At 44.2% G+C, this 22,305-nt stretch overlaps 1 protein-coding gene across 11 annotated transcripts in view; it reads left to right on the plus strand.

The window, feature by feature from the left end:
* znf423 (zinc finger protein 423) overlaps positions 1-22,305 on the plus strand; it is a 360,940-nt gene that overhangs the window by 145,168 nt on the left and 193,467 nt on the right. The window contains exon 1 of one of the 11 annotated variants that reach the window (XM_033036382.1): positions 14,451-14,474. The exons of the other annotated variants lie outside the window; for them this stretch is intronic. The gene's annotated coding sequence lies outside the window, so the exon portion shown is untranslated. Of the gene's footprint in view, positions 1-14,450; positions 14,475-22,305 lie in introns of those variants that run through there. 11 annotated transcript variants of the gene reach the window in all.

A 22,305-nucleotide genomic window follows, 5' to 3' on the forward strand; every position in this document is an offset into this window, starting at 1 on the left:
ACCCCAGTATGAATCAAGGTGCTGCTTTCTAGCTCACCTTGAAAGTTGCAGCGAATTGTGGACGAGTCCCAGACCATCAGACAAACCAACCTCCCTTCTATTGTCCCATCTACACCTCACGCTGCCTAGGCAAGGCCAGCAGCATCATCAAGGACCAGTCGCACTCCGGCCACTCCCTCTTCTCCCCTCTCCCATCAGGCAAAAGGTACAGAAGTTGAAAACTCACTCCTCCAGATTCAGGGACAGTCTCTTCCCAGCTATCAAGGAACTGAACCATCCTACCACAACCAGAGAGCAGCGCTGAACTACTATTTACCTCATTGGTGAACCTTGGACTGTCCTTGATCGGACTTTGCTGGCTTTACCTTGCGCTAAAGGTTATTCCCTTATCTTGTATCTGTACACTGTAAACGGCTCAAATTTAATGTCTTGTATTTTCAATTGTATTGTCTTTCTGCTGACTGGATAGCACGCAACAAAAGCTTTTCACTGTACCCCGGTACACATGACAATAAACTAAACTGAACTGAACAGAACCTGACTAAGGTACTGATGCATTTTATACAATTTTCTGCTGCTGCCAGTTTTTATCTCATCTGCAAACATCTTGATTGGGACTTCCACTTTTAGATGTAAACATGATATAGAGCACAAATGCTTGCTCTCTTGAACTGAGCCCTGCACATGCTCATTGTAAGTCAAAGTCAAAGTATCCTTTATTGTCATTCAGTCCCTTCAGTCTGAATGACATTACGAACCCTGCAGACATAACACAGAATAAAATAACAGAACACACAATGAACACAGTTTAACATCCACCACAGTGAGTCTACCAGGCACCTCCTCACTGTGATGGAAGGCAAAAGCCTTAAAGTCTTTGTCTCTTCCCTCCTTGTTCTCCCTCTGCGTTGCGTGTACCTAAAGCAGGAGTAAATTGGGCAAATGTTGCTGCTCCTACTAGGACCAGCAGCGGAGCGTTGATGTTGCCCAGGTTGTGGGTCTTGCTCCAGAAGATGGCGTAGTTCTTCTGTGGCTTCCTTTCCAGGGAACCTCTTTCGCCGGGACCCTTCGCCAAGGTTGGCTGCATCAGACATCTTGCTTGCGATGGTAACGCGGTCCTGGTACTTTTCAGCATTTGGGATTGTAGCAATACAGAACGGAGTACCCTTGGTGAAATTACACCCTGCACATTAACGAGAGAGGATACATCAAAGAATGAGCAGCTCATGGAACTTCAATGGGTATTACGAAGAAAGAGAAAACAATTTTAAGCTCTAGGGGTTGTCTGTGGAGGAAGGAACTGCAGATGCTGGTTTAAACCGAAGGTAGGCACAAATGCTGGAGTAACTCAGCGGGACAGGCAGCATCTCTGGAGAGAAGGAATGGGTGACGTTTCCGGTCGAGACCCTTCTTAGGGAAACTTTACCATTCCTTCTCTCCAGAGATGCTGCCTGTTCCGCTGAGTTACTCCAGCCTGTGGTTGTCCGTGGCTTCACTGAAGTGCCAGGTTGCAAACACGAGGGATTCAAGAAGCAGTTCAGTTTAGTTTATATGTCACGTGTACCAAGGTGCAGTGAAAAGCTTTTTTTGTTGCGTGCTAACCAGCCAGCAGATAGACAATACATGATTACAATCGAGCCATCCACAGTGTACAGATACATGATAAAGGGAATAACGTTTAGACAATAGGCAATAGACAATAGGTGCAGGAGGAGGCCATTCGGCCCTTCGAGTCAGCACCGCCATTCAATGTGATCATAGCTGATCATCCCCAATCAGTACCCCTTTCCTGCCGTCTCCCCATATCACCGCTATTTTTAAGAGCCCTATCTAGCTCTCTCTTGAAAGCATCCAGAGAACCTGCCTCCACTGCCGTCTGAGGCAGGGAATTCCACAGACTCACCACTCCCTGTGAGAAAAAGTGTTTCCTCATCTCTGTTCTAAATGGCTTACTCCTTATTCTTAAACTGTGGCCCCTGGTTCTGGACTCCACCAACATCGGGAACATGTTTCCTGCCTCTAGCGCGTCCAAACCCTTAATAATCTTATATGTTTCAATGAGATATTCTCTCATCCTTCTAAACTCCAGAGTGTACAAGCCCAGCTGCTCCATTCTCTCAGCATATGACAGTCCCGCCATCCTGGGAATTTACCTTGTAAACCTACGCTGCACTCCCTCAATAGCAAGTGCAAGTTAAAGCCAGCAAAAGAGCCAATGGAGGAAAGATGGTTCCTTTAATGACACATTTAAATTGGGATAAATCAGCTTGTGTCTGAAAAGGAGGCGTTTTCTGTAGTGTATTTCGGATGCCCCTGAACATAGAAAAATAATATTTAAGAAGGAACTGCAGATGCTGGAAAAATCGAAGGTAGATAAAAATGCTGGAGAAACTCAGCAGGTGAGGCAGCATCTATGGAGCGAAGGAATAGGTGACGTTTCTGGTCGAGACCCAAAGAAATGTGTAGGAAGAAACTGCAGTTGCTCGTTTACACCGAAGATAAGTGTTGGAGTAACTCAGCGGGACAGGCAGCATCTCTGGAGAAAAGGAAAGGATGATGCTTTGAGTCGAGACCCTTCTTCAGACTGAGAGTCAAGGGGGAGAGAAACTAGAGATATTGAAGGGTAAGGTGTGAAAACGACAGATTAAAGCAAAGGGTCTCGAGAAATGCTGGAGAAACTCAGCGGGTGAGGCAGCATCTATGGAGCGAAGGAATAGGTGACGTTTCGGGTCGAGACCCTTGCGGGTCTCGACCCGAAACGTCACCTATTCCTTCGCTCCATAGATGCTGCCTCATCCGCTGAGTTTCTCCAGCATTTTTATCTATAGAAAATTAATAAATTGTATTAAATTTAAAGTGACTCAAGACTGCACAGTTAATATTCCAACCATGCATTGAACAAATATTTAATAGTAGTTGTGCTTTGATTGTTTTTAATGTGCAACTTGAATGGGAAGAATGAAACAGAATTGTGAAATAGAAAACAGCTCGGGAATTAAACAAATATTTTCTGTTTGCCTTCAGAGAAATAATGGATACCTGCAGTTTTGTGTGAAGAAGGATCTCAAAGAAATTAGAACGGATAAAATATTAGATCGGGATTTGAAAGGCTAAAAATTCCTCAGAATTTCCTCAAAATTCCTGGAGTTTTTGGAGCAGGTATCTATGGAAGTGATGTGTAGGAAGGAACTTCTTCAGTCTGAAGAAGGGTCTCGACCCGAAACGTCACCCATTCCTTCTCTCCCGAGATGCTGCCTGTCCCGCTGAGTTACTCCAGCATTTTGTGTTAATCTTCGATTTGAACTAGGATCTGTAGTTCTTTCCCACACAAGGAACTGCAGATGTTGGTTTAAACCGAAGATAGACACAAAAGGCTGGAGTAACTCGGTGGGTCAGGCAGCATCTCTGGAGACCCGAAACGTCACCTGTTCCTATTCTCCAGAGATGCTGCCTGACCCGCTGAGTTACTCCAGATTTTTGTGTCTATGGAAATTATAATATACTTGTCATTTTCCAAAACTTTGCTCGAAAAGTTCCCACAGTTTGGAAGTTGGCAAATATAACCCATTATTTAAGAAGGAGAACACATGTTTCTCTAGCACTTTTGTCTACCTCTGATTTTCCAGCATCTGCAGGTCCTTCTTAAACACATCAGTAGCAACGGAACTATTAGCATTTGTTATTAAGGCAGCGGTAACAGGGCACATAGAAAATAATAATAGGATATGGTGGAGTCAAAGTGGGTTTGTGTAAAGGATATTTGACAAATCAGTTGGAACTTCTTGAGATAGCAGCTTGCAGCAGATACCCAGCGAAGGTGAGGTATTTGGATTGTCAGGCGGTCTTTGATGAGATACCACACTAGAGATGATGAATCAGAATAAGAATGCATGGCATTAGGAATAAAATACTGGTGTGTAGACTTTTTCAGACTGAAAGCCTTTCCCCTCATCCATTCCTTCTCTCCAGAGATGCTGAGTTACTCCAGGTTTTTGTGTCTATCTTCGGTTTAAACCAGCATCTGCAGTTCCTTCTTACATATTGCATAGATTCGGGAAGCTGATGTACCTGGCTTTCTTTGCAAGGAATAGTGCAGGTATTGGAATAGAATTGTACATGTTTTTTTTTGTTGCAAGTTTGCGATTATAATCTGGGTACAGGCACAGAGGAAGAGAATTGTACCATGGACACCAGAATAAGCTTTAAGAAAGAACTGCAGATGCTGGAAAAATCAAAGGTAGACCAAAATGGGGGGAGGGGGGGGGGAAGAGAAGAAAGGAAGAGACGGAGACACTGTTTCTGCCTCTTCCTTTCTTCTTCCCGCCCCCCCCCATCCTCACATCAGTCTGAAGAAACGTCACCTATTCCTTCGCTCCACAGATGCTGCCTCGCCCGCTGAGGAGTAAGCCATTTAGAACGGAGACGATGAAACACTTTTTCTCACAGAGAGTGGTAAGTCTGTGGAATTCTCTGCCTCAGAGGGCAGTGGAGGCAGGTTCTCTGGATGCTTTCAAGAGAGAGCTAGATAGGGCTCTTAAAGATAGCGGAGTCAGAAGATATGGGGAGAAGGCAGGAATGGGGTACTGATTGAGGATGATCAACCATGATCACATTGAATGGCGGTGCTGGCTCGAAGGGCCGAATGGCCTACTCCTGCACCTATTGTCTTTTGTCTATTGATGATTTTTTTTCATCACTGGCATTATTTACCCTCAAAGATTTTGATTATTTTTATTTCATTTTTGATGCGTTAACACCTCTGAGGTAGCTGTCATTTATTGGTGATATAGGGACGGCCTATTCCTGGTCCTGTTAATATTGTTGTTCCTGCAAAATGGTGTATGGGCATGGGGAGTCTGTTCTTGCATTTTATTTTTTATTTCTCAGGGGATGCATTTCATTTCAACCTGTCATCCTCTGAAATAGCTCGTTCGAGGCCAAGTACTGAACGCATGTAGGCAGGGATTTTGCTCTGCATCTGTTGTCCATGGTGGGGCTGAGATTATAAACTGTTTCATGGAAGTCAGATCGGAGCGTCAGTCTTATCCCTGCTCCATGCCCCGACACAATGGGACCCAGCATCTAGATTCTCATTCTCACGCCCTGATGTAAATGCAAAATGCTGGAGTAACTCAGTGGCCATTTAACTGAGTATCACCTATAAATGATGCCAGTATAATCGCTAACTCAATCTGTGAGTTGTCGCAAAGTCACTTTCTATGGGGTCAAAGTCATCTTGTCGGTCAATGTCTGATTGTGTCGGAAGGAAAAATCACATGCCGTTTATTTTTCAATATTAGTGCTACTTGGAGTGGCTCTGGTACTGGGGGCCAGTTTTATAGCTGCCTAAAATGACATTGCAACAGAAGACTGTGTCTGAACCAAATATTTGGATTGGGAAAAATTAGAAATAGACATCATTATCTTTGCATTATTAATCTGGGGAGATAAGGCACACATTAGGAATATTGAAAAAATTGCATTTACTCTGAACTGAGTCCATGCCTCGCACTTTGATTACTAAATGGCTAATTTCGCTGGCATAGAAACTATCCTTGTACAATATCAGTGGGTTCAGGTTAGGATTTTTACGATACCAGATTCTTCACAATACGCAGTGTGTATTTCACGATGTGTTCTTCGACACTTTCCCTGCAAGTTTAGTGTAGTTTTGGTTTAGTTTACCGCGCAGAAACAGGCTCTTCATCCCACCGAGTCCGCGCCCACCAGCGACCCCCGTACATTAACACTATCCTACACGCACGAGGGACGATTTACACATACACCAAGCCAATCAACCTACATACCTGTATGTCTTTTGAGTGTGTGAAAACCAACCTGCGTGGGTTTTCTTCGAGATAGAGTCAGAGAGTGATACAGAGTGGAAACAGGCCCTTTGGCCCAACTAGCCCACACCGGCCAACAGGTCCCAGCTACACTAGTCCCACCTGTCTGTGTTTGGTCCATATCCCTCCAAACCTGTCCTATAAAGATCATTGTAGGAAACAGAAATCTATAGATGCAAAGTCACTCGTATTTTGTACATCTCCGGTTTCCTCCCACACTCCAAAGAAGTTGTCCCGAGTGGGTGTAGGATGGTGTTAATGTGCGGGGATCGTGGTCGGCACGGACACCATGGGCCGAAGGGCCTGTTTCAGCACTGTATCTCTAAACTACACTAAAACTAAACTAAACTAAATCTCGGAGGAAACCCCACGCAGGTCACGGGGAGAACATACAAACTCCGTACCAACAGCACCCGTAGTCGGGATGGAACCCGGGTCTCCGGCGCTGCAAGTAATGTAAGGCAGCAACTCTACCGCTGTGCCACCGTGCTGCCCACTAAGTCTGCGCGTCAGCAAGGTCCAACACATTCCCCAAGCCACATACTTTACCACACTTTGTTGTAATCCTGACAGGGTTTCGGCCTGAAACGTTACCTATCTCCTTCGCTCCATAGATGCTGCTGCAACCGCTGAGTTTCTCCAGCATTTTTGTGTACCTTCGATTTTCCAGCATCTGCAGTTCCTTCTTGAACAACTGTCTCACACTACTTTTTTTTAATGGTTCCGCGTTCCCGTACGTGTTCAGAATTTGTAAAAGGAGCAGCAGGGAGGTCGAATTCTCACGGAACTTTTGACAGTGTGTTTCCAGATCTGCAGCAGATTTGCCATTCTATCCCTGAAACTTAAAAACCTGTTATTAATATAACATTTTAGGTCTTGGCTACATGTTAATGTCCAGCCCAACTCATCACTTGAAATCCACGTCATTCTGTCCTTGATTTAATCTCCATGAATATAGTGTGAAAAATATACATCTTCTAGATGCGCTGGGACGCATCCTCAGTGATGTGACCGGGGGTCATCAGGTGTTTTGGGTCTCACAACATCAGACACCCTCGCCCAGGCGACCCAGCCGGGGTTGATCAGGCCCCGACTTGTGTCCCAGCAGCAAGCGCCCACGGATCAGCCATCTTAGTAACTACTCTGCAGGGTTTGGGAGACTCTAGTGGGTGGAGGGACTGGGCTCTGTGGGGTGAGTCCAGGCCGGGCTCCTCCTGCGTCTCACCTGGTCGCTGCACCTCTTTCAGATTCTACAGGTGCACAGTAGAGAGCATGCTGACCGGTTGCATCGTGGCTTGGTTCGGCAACTTGAGCGCCCTGGAGTGGAAAAGACTACAAAAAGTAGTAAACACTGCCCAGTCCATCATCGGCTCTGACCTTCCTTCCATCAAGGGGATCTATCGCAGTCGCTGCCTCAAAAAGGCTGGCAGTATCATCAAGGACCCACACCATTCTGGCCACACACTCATCTCTCTACTACCTTCAGGTAGAAGGTACAGGAGCCTGAATTCTGCAACGACCAGGTTCAGGAATAGATACTTCCCACAGCCATCAGGCTATTAAACATGGCTCGGACAAAACTGAATATTTATAGCCCATTATCTGTTATTTGCACTTTATCAGTTTATTTATTCATGTGTGTATATACGTATATAATGGTATATGGACACACTGATCTGTTCTGTATTCATGCCTACTATATTCTGTTGTGCTGAAGCAAAGCAAGAATGTCATTGTCCTATCAGGGACACATGACAATAAACTCTCTTGAATCTTGATTCAGTTGCTAAATATTTGTATCTGCCCCCTCCCTCTAAAGGAGGGCTATCTATGAGCACAAAGCAATATATGAGTTGGTGGTGAAGGGGGCCGGGTTGTCACTAATGATGCAGTTTGCAATGATTTTGCTTCTTGCATTTTGGAATGTGATTTTGTTTAATCACACAGCCCAGGTGGCAGTCTGTGAACAAAAAGCACCTTTGGGAAATAATTCTCCCTAATACCACCACACATTCCTGATGTGTTCCTGAAATATAGCCGGACTCAGCGTCTCAGGGGGACAGGGCCATCCCGGGGGAGTCTGGACCCTTCCTTCTTCGTGGGCCAATAATGAGGAACTCCGATGCATTTATAAAAACGGGGAGATTATGTTTCAGCTGCAGGAATAAATCATTCTCGGAGCAAGACTACCTTATTGTAAAACAGAGGCCACGGATACTGCGCTGAAAAACTTTACGCAGCAGATGAAAGTATTGGGAAGTATTTTGCCCTATATTTGGAAACGTAAAATGATATTCATTTTTTCTTGTTTAAGAAGGAACTGCAGATGCTGGAAAAGCAAAGGTAGACAAAAAATGCTGGAGAAACTCAGCGGGCGAGGCAGCATCTATGGATCGAAGGAAATAGGCAAAGTTTCAGGCTGAAACCGAGTCTGATGAAGTGTTTCGTCCAGAAACGTTGCCTATTTCCTTCGCTCCATAGCTGCTGCCTCACCCGCTCCAGAGTTTCTCCAGCATTTTTGTCTATCTTCATTTTTTCTTGAGCACTTTACTTGAATACTTTATTGTCATATGTGACAAGTCACAGTGATATTCCTTCTTTCGCAGGTAGACAAAAATGCTGGAGACACTCAGCGGGTGAGGCAGCATCTATGGAGCGAAGGAATAGGTGACGTTTCGGGTCGAGACCCTTCTTCTCGACGGAATAGGCGACGTTTCGGGTCGAGACCCTTCCGGGTCTCGACCCGAAACGTCACCTATTCCTTCGCTCCATAGATGCTGCCTCACCCGCTGAGTTTCTCCAGCATTTTTGTCTACCATCGATTTTTTCCAGCATCTGCAGTTCTTTCTCAAAAAACTGCCAGTCAATGGAACACTCTTTGCTTCATGGAAGATGCACAAAATCCTAAAACCACATGAAACATAGAAGTGGAAAAATTAGTTCTCTCACTAAGCAGGTGACCGGTTCAATATCAAAGGACACAAAGTGCTGGAGTAACTCAGCGGGTCAGGCAGCATCTCTTGAGAACATGCAATTCTTTGTTTTTGCACGTCCAAGCTCTGCAAAGAGTCACCCCAGTTAGACATCTCACATCAAACACATTTAATTAAAAGATACTGTTTCAGATGTGGGTCAGCATTTGGTTCTGCGTGGCCTCCTATCTTGATAAATAATCTTGAAGAATAGTGCAGGAAGGAGCTACAGATGCCGGTTTACACCGAAGATAGACACAAAATTGCTGGAGTGACTCAGCGGGCCAGGCAGCATCTCTGGAGGGGAAGGAATGGGCGAATAGAAGAAAACGTCACCCATTTCCTTCTATTCGGAGATGCTGCCCGTCCCACTGAGCCACTCCGGGCATTTTGTGTCTTATCTTGCGTACGTACCCGGGCCATTCTTTGGAAAGTGAACCGGCATGTCACACACGTGACCAGACGTCATCACGTTGAATAAATTCTTGCGAGAGACCAATTTTATTCATTGCCATTTTCCTACCAACAGAACTATAATGCGTGTCTGCCGAAGATATGAACATTCTAGTTTAAAAAAAAATTCACAACAGAGATAAGACTGAGTTATGGGGAAAAAATTTGCTTCGGTGTGTGGCCACACACGTGACCGGTCCTATTTGACCTCTCTGACCCTAAACAAACATTGTCAGCATTGTTACATAAAAATTTCACTTGATAACTTCGGGGAAAAAATTAAGAATGATATCTGCAGTGCACGAAACAATATGCCTGTAATGCTTTCAGAATTAGAAAAGATGTATTCCACAATTTTCCATGTGTTTGGTCACACACGTGACCAAGCGTGGGCCATCTGATTGTCATATGTGCCCAACAACATTACAGCAGCATCTCTCATCCCTTTTCCCTGAAATATAAATCTTGAAGAATATTTGGCACAAATCTGCAGTTTCAATATTAATCACTTCAAATGCAATATATAAGTGGGCGTTATTTTAAAGTTAAACCTGCCACTTACTCTCTTACCTGGAATTAGCCAGGTTACCATAAAATCATTTATTGCAATAAAACCACCCAGGGTGGTTTGTAAAGATGAATTATAAGGGAAAATGGTAAATATAAAAATCTGAGATTTGATCTCATTCTGCTTGAACGCACGCATTTAGTAAGTAAGTAATTTTTATTTAAATAGCACTTTTAAATCAAAATCATGTTGAAGCCAAAGTGCTTTACAGAGAAAAAAATTAGATCACCATACATCCATATAAAATAAACAAGAAGAGAAAAAAATGTTTTGCCTGCCTTCGATTTTCCAGCATCTGCAGTTCCTTCTTAAACAGATGCATAGAAGGCTTGTTTCTGCACGACTGACCTCTGGATCTTGGAAGAAGCAACCACTATAGATGTCATAGCGTCATACAGCATAGAAACTGACCCTTCCATCCAACTTGCCCACGCCGACCAACGTCCATGCTCCATCGACACTAGTCCCACCTGCACACGCTTGGCCATAATCCTCTAAACCTATCCTATGCATGTACCTGTCCAAATGCCTCTTAAACATTATGATAGTACTTGCCTCAACTATCTTCTCCAGTTGCTCATTCCATACACCCACCACCCTTTGTGTAAAAAAGTTACTTCTTATAGATCAGTTAGCCTGACCTCGGTGGTGGGGAAGATGCTGGAGTCAATTATAAAACATGAGATAGCCGCACATTTGGATAGCAGTAACAGGATGGGTCCGAGTCAGCATGGATTTACGAAGGGGAAATCATGCGTGACTAATCTTCTGGAATTTTTTGAAGATGTAACTAGGAAAATGGACAAGGAAGCGCCAGTGGATGTAGTGTACCTGGACTTTCAGAAAGCATTTGATAAGGTCCCACATAGGAGATTAGTGGGCAAAATTAGGGCTCATTGTAATGGGGGTAGAGTGCTGACATGGATAGAAAAGTGGTTGGCAGACAGGAAACAAAGAGTAGGGATTGACGGGTCCCTTTCAGAATGGCAGGCAGTGACTAGTGGGGTACCGCAAGGCTCGGTGCTGGGACCGCAGCTATTTACAATATACATCAATGATTTTGATGAAGGGATTCACAGTAACATTAGCAAATTTGCAGATGACACAAAGCTGGGTGGCAGTGTGAACTGTGAGGAGGATGCTTTGAGAGTGCAGGGTGACTTGGACAGGTTGGGGGAGTGGGCAGATGCATGGCAGATGAAGTTTAATGCGGATAAATGTGAAGTTATCCACATTGGTAGCAAAAACAGGAAGGCAGATTACTATCTAAATGGCGTCAAGTTGGGAAAAGGGGAAGTACAACGGGATCTGGGGGTCCTTGTACATCAGTCTATGAAAGTAAGCATGCAGGTACAGCAGGCAGTGAAGAAAGCGAATGGCATGTTGGCCTTTATAACAAGAGGAATCGAATATAGGAGGAAAGAGGTCCTTCTGCAGTTGTACAGAGCCCTAGTGAGACCACACCTGCAGTTTTGGTCCCCTAATTTGAGGAAGGACATTCTTGTTATTGAGGGAGTGCAGCGTAGGTTTACAAGGTTAATTCCCGGGATGGCGGGACTGTTATATGCTGAGAGAATGGAGTAGCTGGGCTTGTACACTCTGGAGTTTTGAAGGATGAGAGGGAATCTCATTGAAACATATAAGATTGTTAAGGGTTTGGACACGCTAGAGGCAGGAAACATGTTCCCGATGTTGGGGGAGTCCAGAACCAGGGGCCACAGTTTAAGAATAAGGAGTAAGCCATTTAGAACGGAGACGAGGAAACACTTTTTCTCACAGAGAGTGGTGAGTCTGTGGAATTCTCTGCCTCAGAGGGCGGTGGAGGCAGGTTCTCTGGATGCTTTCAAGAAAGAGCTAGATAGGGCTCTTAAAAATAGTGGAGTCAGAGGATATGGGGAGAAGGCAGGAACGGGGTGCTGATTGGGGATGATCAGCCATGATCACATTGAATGGCGATGGTGGCTCGAAGGGTTGAATGGCCTACTCCTGCACCTATTGTCTATTGTCTATTGTTCCGATTACATCTTTCCCCTCTCACCTTCAATCTATGGTTCTTGATTCCCCTACTCTGGGTAAGAGACTCTGTGCATCTATCTATCTATCTATCTATCTATCTATCTATCTATCTATCTATCTATCTATCTATCTATCTATCTATCTATCTATCTATCTATCTATCTATCTATCTATCTATCTATCTATCTATCTATCTATCTATCTATCTATCTATCTATCTATCTATCTATCTATCTATCTATCTATCTATCTATCTATCTATCTATCTCTGTCTGTCTGTCTGTCTGTCTGTCTGTCTGTCTGTCTGTCTGTCTGTCTGTCTGTCTGTCTGTCTGTCTGTCTGTCTGTCTGTCTGTCTGTCTGTCTGCCCATCTATCCATCTATCCATCTATCCATCTCTCTATCTATTCCCCTCATGATCGTATAGTCCTCATGCCCCTGCTCTACAAGGAATAAAGTCCTGGCCTGCTCAACCTAGCCTGGGGTAAAATTGTCTTACTGAAGATGTGACCAAGAAGATTGAAGGTGGATATTGTCCACGCCAGGTTTAGTGGCGATACGGCTCAGGATTGTGTGCTGTTTGTGGTCTTCACATTACCGAAGGCTGCTTACTCACTTTGAGGATGGTAATGGGGAAAATAGCAGTTAACGCTATCTGGATGCATTCGGTGAACCGAGAGTAGAAGGAATGAATGAGTTAAAAAGCTTGCATACCCAGGGAATCTAAACTTCCAGCATCTATTTTGGTAAAATTTAAATTAATGACTTGACGTTGCCAAATGTAACACATCCTTGTCGTATTATGTCCCAATATGCATTTGTGAATTATTGCAAAATTAATTTGATGTGATTGTGACCTCAAGTTGATTTTTCTCGTGTCCTTTGTTATTGATCCACAACGTGTAATGATTCTGATCATCAACACACTTTGCCAGCAGAGAACAGTCCAAGAACGGAAAATGATGCCAGGCGACTACCCTTTCAAAAGATTAAATTCATAAAACAATAATTTCAATTCAAGATTCAAATATTGCTAGGACCCCCTGAACGAGAATATTTTATGCAGTATTAGGTTCTGGTAATGTTCACAAATTGATCTTCTGCACTTGGTTACGCTTGTTTAAGCCTTTAGTGTTGTCATGGCCATCAATTTGTATGATAAAGTTGCTGGTGCTTAAAGAAAGAACTGAAAGCCAAATAGCATTAACATCACCGCTTGCACGGTGTATTCTGTTTACTGAAATGCACAAAGAACATTAGCGTTTGTAAGCCAAACGGTAAGATCTTAATCACAAGAGGGACACGGAAATGCTGGAGTAACTCAGTGGGACAGGCAGCATCTCGGAGAGAAGGAATGGGTGACATTTCGGGTCGAGACCCTCCTTCGTACTGGCCTGTCGAAACGCCACCCATTCTTTCGCACCAGAGATGCTGCCTGTCTCGCTGAGTTACTCCAGCTTTTTGTGTCTATCTTCAGTTTAAACCAGCATCTGCACATCCTACCAACACAAAGATCTTAATCACACTGTGTTGCCCATCTCTCTGTAGTTTGATTCTGCAGAAGCGTTATTTATTGCACGCCTAATGGCTTACTTATAAAACGCTGATGTTACTTTCCCTGGTAAATACTCCAAATCATATTCATTACATGAAAAATCACCTGCATTACTTTTCAAATCCAAATTGAAATCTTTGATAAATTCGCAAAAAGCATATTTCAGACGTTAAACACGAGCAATAATTACGCAGTCTGCTGCGCGTTTTTTTTTCTGTTTGAGGCAGTTTTTTGCACGTAGGTTTTTATCACCAGTAGTTGAAATATATGAAGATTCAATTGCCAGTGAATCTATACTGAGCACATTGCACAGTGGGACATTTATAGCACCATTGATTTGCCTGCTAATGTACAGAGCCGTTCAGACAGCCCTTTTTGAACCCAGGAACCAAAAGTTTGAATGTAGCTGCACTTCAGCACGGTTAAAACTGTTCAATTATAAATTGGACCAACTCATACCAGCGCAGTCTCCAGAGCAAGCGGAAATTAGTAATTTGCATCACAGTACATAACTTATGCGAGGCAAGCACTGGAAAGTTAAAATTCGCATTAACTGAACAGTTACTGCCGAACCTACATGTTAACAGCATTTCTAACTCCCTGTTTTGCTTGGAACCCCGATCTAAATTATTTGACCACAGCTAATAATAATGCAATACAATAATAGCCTTGTGTAGAAGTCTGCACAATGAATCCCAAAATAGTTGATTGAAGCCTTTCACCCTTAAGGATTTAAAGGATTGCTGCTTGAATTGGCAAACAGATGTTTCCAATTTAATTTGTGAATTATACACAAAGGAACATGTTCTTCAACATTAGTTTTCACTTGCAATGGATTTTAATAGGTAAATGTAGGAAAACAGTAGTATCTTTATATTTAAGAGAGAAACAGATGCTTGTTTATTTCGAATATGAGATGAAGCAGCTATATAGTTAAAATATATGTGTCACTTCACTCAGAGCAGCTGTTGGCAGTTCCACATCCTCGTGCTCCAGGAGAATGTTGTGAGCTTTGTTTTAATGTTGCTCCCATGAAGTGGCGAGTTATATTGCAGAATCAGTGGGTGAGTGTCAGAGATTTCGCCAGACCAATGTCTCCGGCATTGTGGCCCGAGTTCCTCTCTCTCGTGGTCAGTTACCATTCAGCAAGGGGCGGCACGGTGGCGCAGCGGTAGAGTTGCTGCCTCACAGCGCCAGAGACCCGGGTTCGATCCTGACCACGGGCGCCATCTGTACGGAGTTTTACGTTCTCCCTGTGACATGCGTGAGTTTTCGCTGGCTGCTCCGGTTTCCTCCCACACTCCAAAGACGTGCAGGATTGTGGGTTAAATGACTTTGGTTAAAAAAAATGTTATTAAAAATACCCATACCAATCAATTCTCAAAATTCTGGCAAGATTTTGCCAAACATTTGCCAAAACTAAGATTATTCTCCATTATATTTACATCTGCTGTGGTAGTGTAGCATCTGAATTAGTTGTGCTGTTTGGTTTAGTATTTTTAAAACAATATAATAATCCGTTTTAAAATGATCGTCGTTACTGGGTAAATACTGGCATAATTTTTTGAGTTTTTGATCAGTTTTGATTTTTGTTTCTTGGACATTTTATGGTTCTTCAATTTAGATCTTTTCCCATCATTGCTGATCTAATTTCCATCATCTCCAAATACATCAACAGATAAAGCTTCCAGACAAATATTCTCAACGACTTAATCACTGTATTTGGGTCGGGTGTGATATGTCTTTGGTTGCGACAAGGCAGTGTGTGACCCTTGATTTCTGTCTGTATCTTAGAGTCATAGAGTGATACAGCGTGGAAACAGGCCCTTCGGCTCAACTTGCCCACACGTCCCAGCTACACTAGTCCCACCTGCCTGCGCTTGGTCCATATTCCTCCTAACCTGTCCTATCCATTAACCCATCTAACTGTTTCTTAAACGCTGGGATAGTCCCAGCCTCAACCACCTCCTCTAGCAGCTTGTTCCACACTTTGTGTGAAAAAGTTACACCTCAGATTCCTATTAAATCTTTTCCTCTTCACCTTGAACCTATGTCCTCTGGTCCTCGATTCCCCTACTCTGGGCAAAAGATTCTGTGAATCTACCCGATCTATTTCTCTCATGATTTTATACACCTCTATAAGATCACCACTCATCCTCCTGCGCTCCAGGGAATAGAGACAGAGCTTGTCTGATTACTTCCTCTGGGAGGGGAGGACATGCACCGTGTGACATAGAAACATAGAAACATAGAAATTAGGTGCAGGAGTAGGCCATTCGGCCCTTCGTGCCTGCACCGCCATTCAATATGATCATGGCTGATCATCCAACTCAGTATCCTGTACCTGCCTTCTCTCCATACCCCCTGATCCCTTTAGCCACAAGGGTCACATCTAACTCCCTCTTAAATATAGCCAATGAACTGGCCTCAACTACCTTCTGTGGCAGAGAATTCCACAGATTCACCACTCTCTGTGTGAAAAATGTTTTTCTCATCTCGGTCCTAAAAGATTTCCCCCTTATCCTTAAACTGTGACCCCTTGTTCTGGACTTCCCCAACACCGGGAACAATCTTCCTGCATCTAGCCTGTCCAACCCCTTAAGAATTTTGTAAGTTTCTATAAGATCCCCCCTCAGTCTTCTAAATTCTAGCGAGTACAAGCCGAGTCTATCCAGTCTTTCTTCATATGAAAGTCATGACATCCCAGGAATCAGCCTGGTGAACCTTCTCTGTATGGCAAGAATGTCTTTCCTCAGATTAGGAGACCAAAACTGTACGCAATACTCCAGGTGTGGTCTCACCAAGCCCCTGTACAACTGCAGTAGAACCTCCCTGCTCCTATACTCAAATCCTTTTGCTATGAATGCTAACATACCATTCGCTTTCTTCACTGCCTGCTGCACCTGCATGCCTACTTTCAATGACTGGTGTACCATGACACCCAGGTCTCGCTGCATCTCCCCTTTTCCTAATCGGCCACCATTCAGATATAGCCTACTTTCCTGTTTTTGCCACCAAAGTGGATAACCTCACATTTATTCACATTATACTACATCTGCCATGCATTTGCCCACTCACCGAGCCTATCCAAGTCACCTTGCAGCCTCCTAGCATCCTCCTCACAGCTAACACTGTCCCCCAGCTTCGTGTCATCCGCAAACCTGGAGATGTTGCATTGAATTCCCTCGTCCAAATCATTAATATATATTGTAAATAGCTGGGGTCCCAGCACTGAGCCTTGCGGTACCCCACTAGTCACTGCCTGCCATTGTGAAAAGGACCCGTTTACTCCTACTCTTTGCTTCCTGTCTGCCAGCCAGTTCTCTATCCACATCAATACTGAACCCCCAATACCGTGTGCTTTAAGTTTGTATACTAATCTCTTATGTGGAACCTTGTCGAAAGCCAGTTGAACCATCTCATCCTTCTTTGCACTTTGCATGTTGTCACTCTCTTTGGCCTCCGTTCACTCAACGAAAAAATAAACTCGAACAAAGAATACAGATACCTTCGGTGGAAAGACTATACATGATTACAATCGAGCCATCCACAGTGTTCAGATACATGATGAAGGGAATAATGTTTTGTGTAAGATGAAGTCCAGTAAAGACCGATTAAAGATAGTCCGAGGGTCTCCAATGAGGTAGATGGTAGGCCAGGAGCATTCTCTTATTGGTGATAGGATGATTTAGTTGCCTGATAACAGCTGGGAAGAAACTGTCCCTGAATCTGGAGGTTTAAGAAGGAACTGCAGATGCTGGAAAATCGAAGGTAGACAAAAATGCTGGAGAAACTCAGCGGGTGAGGCAGCATCTATGGAGCGAAGGAAATAGGCAACGTTTCGGCCCGAAACCCTTGGGTCTGGTTTGAGTCTGGTTTGACATTGGTCGGGCAGGTGTTCAGACCAAAGACTACATCTCCGATAAGGTGATAAATAATTTATAGCTATGTATCCTTGACTACAAAGGAAGTGAATTTTTGGTTAATAGATTAAAGGGCCTTTGTTGATGCACTTGATGTTTCATCAAAACCTGTTACTGTGTCATGAGGTCAGGACAATCATTTGGGACGAAAAAACCCCACATAATTGAAATGTTCAGCAGATCAAACAGTCTCTGTTGAGAGAGAACAAAGAATCAATGTTTCAGATCATTGACTTTTCATCAGAACTAGTGATGGATTCATTAGGGATCTGAGCACCAGATTGTCTGCTGAATCCAATGTAGTGAACCAATCTGTGGGAAGCCTAGCTGCTATCGATAAGTTCCTGCAAGAGGGACTCTTGCTAGTTTCTGGACTTGCCACTCCGGTACTTGTGGCCTGTGGATGTGAAGGTGGGTCAGTCTGAACTCCTTCAATCTCACGCTGAAAGCGAAAAGGACATTTTCATAAGGATAAGAGGGAAGTCTTTTAGGACCGAGATGAGAAAATCATTTTTTAGACAGAGAGTGGTGAATTTGTGGAATTCTCTGCCACAGAAGGTAGTTGAGGCCAGTTCATTGGCTAGATTTAAGAGGGAGTTAGATGTGCCCTTGTGGCTAAAGGGATCAGGGGGTATGGAGAGAAGGCAGGTATGGGATATTGATTTGGATGATCAGCCATGATCATATTGAATGGCGGTGCAGGCTCGAAGGGCCGAATGGCCTACTCCTGCACCTATTTTCTATGTTTCTATAAGTTCATAAGTGATAGGAGCAGAATTGGGCCATTTGGCCCATCAGGCAAGCTCCGCCATTCAAATCATAGCTGATCTATTTTTCCCTCTCAACCCCATTCTCCTGCTTTCTCCCCATCACCCCGTGAATCAATCCCAGATCACCTCTGACACCCGCACTTATCAAGAATCTATGTCCGTCTCAAAAATATCCATTGACTTTGACCTCCACAGACTTCCCCATCTTTTTATCTGTGTCATTTTCAATAACATCAATATTTCAATTGATTTTAAGTTTACAAGGCAATAGTTAACAATGCACTACATCCTTGCTTATCGTAACTTTTTTGCCCATCTTTCATTTCTTTGTTCTCTATCTCTCTACATCGCTGTCTATATCTCTCCTTTCCCTCTCCCCTTACACTCATTCCGAAGAAGGGTCTCGACCCAAAACGTCACCCATTCCTTCTCTCCAGAGATGCTGCCTGCCCCGCTGAGTTACTCCAGCCTTTTGTGTATCAATAGTTTTCAATTGGAGAAAAAGGATGGGTGACGTTTTTGGTCGAGACCCTTTCTCAGCCATTTGTTTGTACGAATAGTTTTCCATTATCTATGGAATGAGATTTTCATGAAGGCAGCCAACATCATCAGAGACCCACACCACCCTGGCCACGCTCTCATCTCACTCCTGCCATGAGGAAGAAGGGTGAGGAATCTGCAAACTGTGACCACCAGGTTCAGGAACAGCTTCTTCCCAACAACCATCAGGATCTTGAACGCCTACAAACACCGACACCGGCACCAAACAAAACTACAATCTGAAGACAGACACAAAATGCTGGAGTAACTTAGCGGGGCAGGCAGCATCTCTGGAGAGAAGGAATGGGTGACGTTTAGGATCGAGACCCTTCTTCAGAAGTCTCAAGAAGGGTCTCATAGAAACATAGAAAATAGTTGCAGGAGTAGGCCATTCGGCCCTTCGAGCCTGCACCGCCATTCAATATGATCATGGCTGATCATCCAACTCAGTATCCTGTACCTGCCTTCTCTCCATACCTCCTGATCCCTTTAGCCACAAGGGCCACGTGTAACTCCCTCTTAAATATAGCCAATGAACTGGCCTCAACTAATTTCTGTGGCAGAGAATTCCACAGATTCACCACTCTCTGTGTGAAAAAAAAAATTCTCATCTTGGTCCTAAAAGACTTCCCCCTTATCCTTAAACTGTGACCCCTTGTTCTGGACTTCCCCAACATCGGGAACAATCTTGCTGCATCTAGCCTGTCCAACCCCTTAAGAATTTTGTAAGTCTCGACCTGAAGCGTCACCCATTCCTTCTCCGGAGATGCTGCCTGTCCCGCTGAGTTACTCCAGCATTTTGTGTCTTATCTTTGGTTTAAATCAGCATCTGCAGTTCCTTCCTACAACATCAAACTGCAAACTGTTTGTTTCCCACTGATATCGGGGCTTTTTAAAAAGTGTTGACGTCTTTTGTTGATTGTGCTATCTATGATCACTGTGTTTACCGACATGTTACGCTGCTACAAGCAAGAGTTTCATTGTTCCGTTACTTGTTACACAGGATAATCAACCACTCTCCACTCTTGCCAAAGGATCCGTTCTATTTTAGTTGTGATGGCGAACAAACCAAAAACCTGCTCTTTGGAGGATTTGCTGTTCGTTCGTCGGGCATTAGAAGTCCTGACGCTCTTAAACTCTTTAGCCCCTGGTGGGGTTCCAAGTCTGGATATAAATAACCAACTCAGCCCTTGGCTATTGCTGGAACGAAGTTACTGACCTGGAAAACCCATTTTATTTGATTCAGCAAACAGGGCAAGTAATCTTTGCATACCTTGGCTTCCTCAAGGATAGTACAGTAACTTGCTATTGCAGTTACTTCTGGCCAAAAACGTTGCCTGAAATTCCCTAAACACAGTCATTGCAAATCCAGATTTATGCCATGACTTTACAAAACCAGGGGAGGTGTATAGAATCTGTGTGAAACAAAGAACCGCAGACGTTGGTTAATACACGGAAGGAGACAAAGTGCTGGAGTAACTCAGCAGATCAGGCAGCAACTCTGGAGAACGCGGACAGACGATCTTTCGGGTTGAGACCTTTCATCAGACGGGTCTCGATTCATAATGTTGCCCAGCCATGTTCTCCAGAGATGCTGCCTGACCCGCTGAGTTACTCCAGCACTCAGTGGGGGCCGCCTCACCTCCTTCACACCAAGCTCAAGGGTCGGTTCAGTATTCAGAAAACACAAGGCATCGCACATTGCGATTCTGCAACGCGCTGGCGCAGCGGGTAGAGCTGCTGCCTCACAGCGCCAGAGACTCAGGTTCAATCCTGACCACGGCTGCTGTCTGTACGGAGTTTGTACGTTCTCCCCGTGACCTGCGTGGGTTTTCTCCGGGTGCTCCGGTTTCCTCCCACACGACAAAGACGTGCAGGTTAGTAGGTTAATTGGCTTTGGTAAAATTGTAAATTGTCGCTAGTGTGTGGGATAGTACTGGCGTACGGGGATCGCTGGTCTGCGCGGACACGGCGGGCTGAAGGGCCTGTTTCCTCGCTGGGACTCGAAAGTCTAAAGAATCTACCTCAGATGAACAGCTAAAATAGATATTGGTGACTGAATTAATAATTTAGCATTTCTTTCTCATGTAAATTTTATTCTTAGTATTTGGCAGACCACATTGTTGGTGACAGTGATGGGCTTCATCCCTCACGAATCATTCTGCTTCTGATACTGTAGGTGAATATATGAATAGAAATAATGAAAGGCCTAGATCGAGTGGATGTGGAGAGATTGTGTCCACTAGTGGGAAAGTCTAGGACCAGACGGCACAGCCTCAAAATAAAAGGGCGGTAGAATTGCTGCCTTACACCACTTGCAGCGCCGGAGACCCGGGTTCGACCCCGACTATGGGTGCTGTCTGTACAGAGTTTGTACGTTCTCCCCGTGATCTGCGTGGCTTTTCTCCGGCATGTTTCCACGCTGTATCTCTAAACTAAAAGGGGGTGCCTTTGGAATGGAAGAATTTATTTAGCCAGAAGGTGGTGAATCTGTGGAATTCATTGCCACAGATGGTGGTGGAGGCCAAATCAATGGATATTTTTTAAAGTGCAGATTGACAGGTTCTTGATTAGTACGGTTGTCAGGGGTTATCAGTAGAAAGCAGGAGAATGGGCTTTAGAGAGAAAGGTAGATCGGCCATGATTGCCTGGCGGAGCATACCTGATGGGCCAAATGGCCTAATTCTGCACCTATGTCTTATGAACTTATGAACAGCAAGAATCAAGATTTTGACCTGAAGACAATACAAGAAGGCAATATGATGGGTGACGTTTCGGGTCGAGACCCTTCTTCAGACTGACCCATCAGACTGACCCATCAGTCTGAAGAAGGGCCTCGACCCGAAACGTCACCCATTCCTTCTCTCCAGAGATGCTGCCTGTCCCGCTGAGTAACTCCAGCATTTTGTGTCTACCTTCGATTTCGACCAGCATCTGCAGTTTCTTCCTACACAAGGCAATATGATGTCCAGGTCAGAATTATTAGTGACTTGGCGATGATAGTGTTATGTTCTTAGTGAAGATGGAGTAAAATTGAAGTACACGTGATGAGAAGCTCTTTTGTCCTGTGAATGGCTGAGTGCCATTCCGCTCCATAAACTTTCGACTTCCCTTTCACTTTATACATCTCTGTTTTCATCCATTTATGGCCATCTGCTTATCCTCAATTTTAAGTGCTTCCAATACCAACACCAAAAGCTTTGGAAACTCATGCAAATATAGCATTGTTTGAAGTGTTTAAGAAGGAACTGCAGATGTTGGTTTACACCAAATATAAACACTGAAAGCTGGAGTAACTCGCTGAAGAATCAGAGACTGAAGAAGGGTCTCGACCCGAAACGTCACCTATTCCTTCTCTCCTGAGATGCTGCCTGTCCGGATGAGTTACTCCGGCTTTTTGTGTCCATATTTGTTTGAAGTGTTCTCTATGTCCTATCTTCAAACTAATTCTTTAATCAACCTCTCGGCTGCCTGTCATGATAGTCCTTTTTAAGAATAAGGAGTAAGCCATTTAGAACGGAGACAAGGAAACACTTTTTCTCACAGAGAGTGGTGAGTCTGTGGAATTCTCTGCCTCAGAGAGCGGTGGAGACAGGTTCTCTGGATGCTTTCAAGAGGGAGCTAGATAGGGCTCTTAAAAATAGCGGAGTCAGGGGATATGG

Source organism: Amblyraja radiata, chromosome 17 (assembly GCF_010909765.2).
Source record: "Amblyraja radiata isolate CabotCenter1 chromosome 17, sAmbRad1.1.pri, whole genome shotgun sequence".
Taxonomy (NCBI): domain Eukaryota; kingdom Metazoa; phylum Chordata; class Chondrichthyes; order Rajiformes; family Rajidae; genus Amblyraja; species Amblyraja radiata.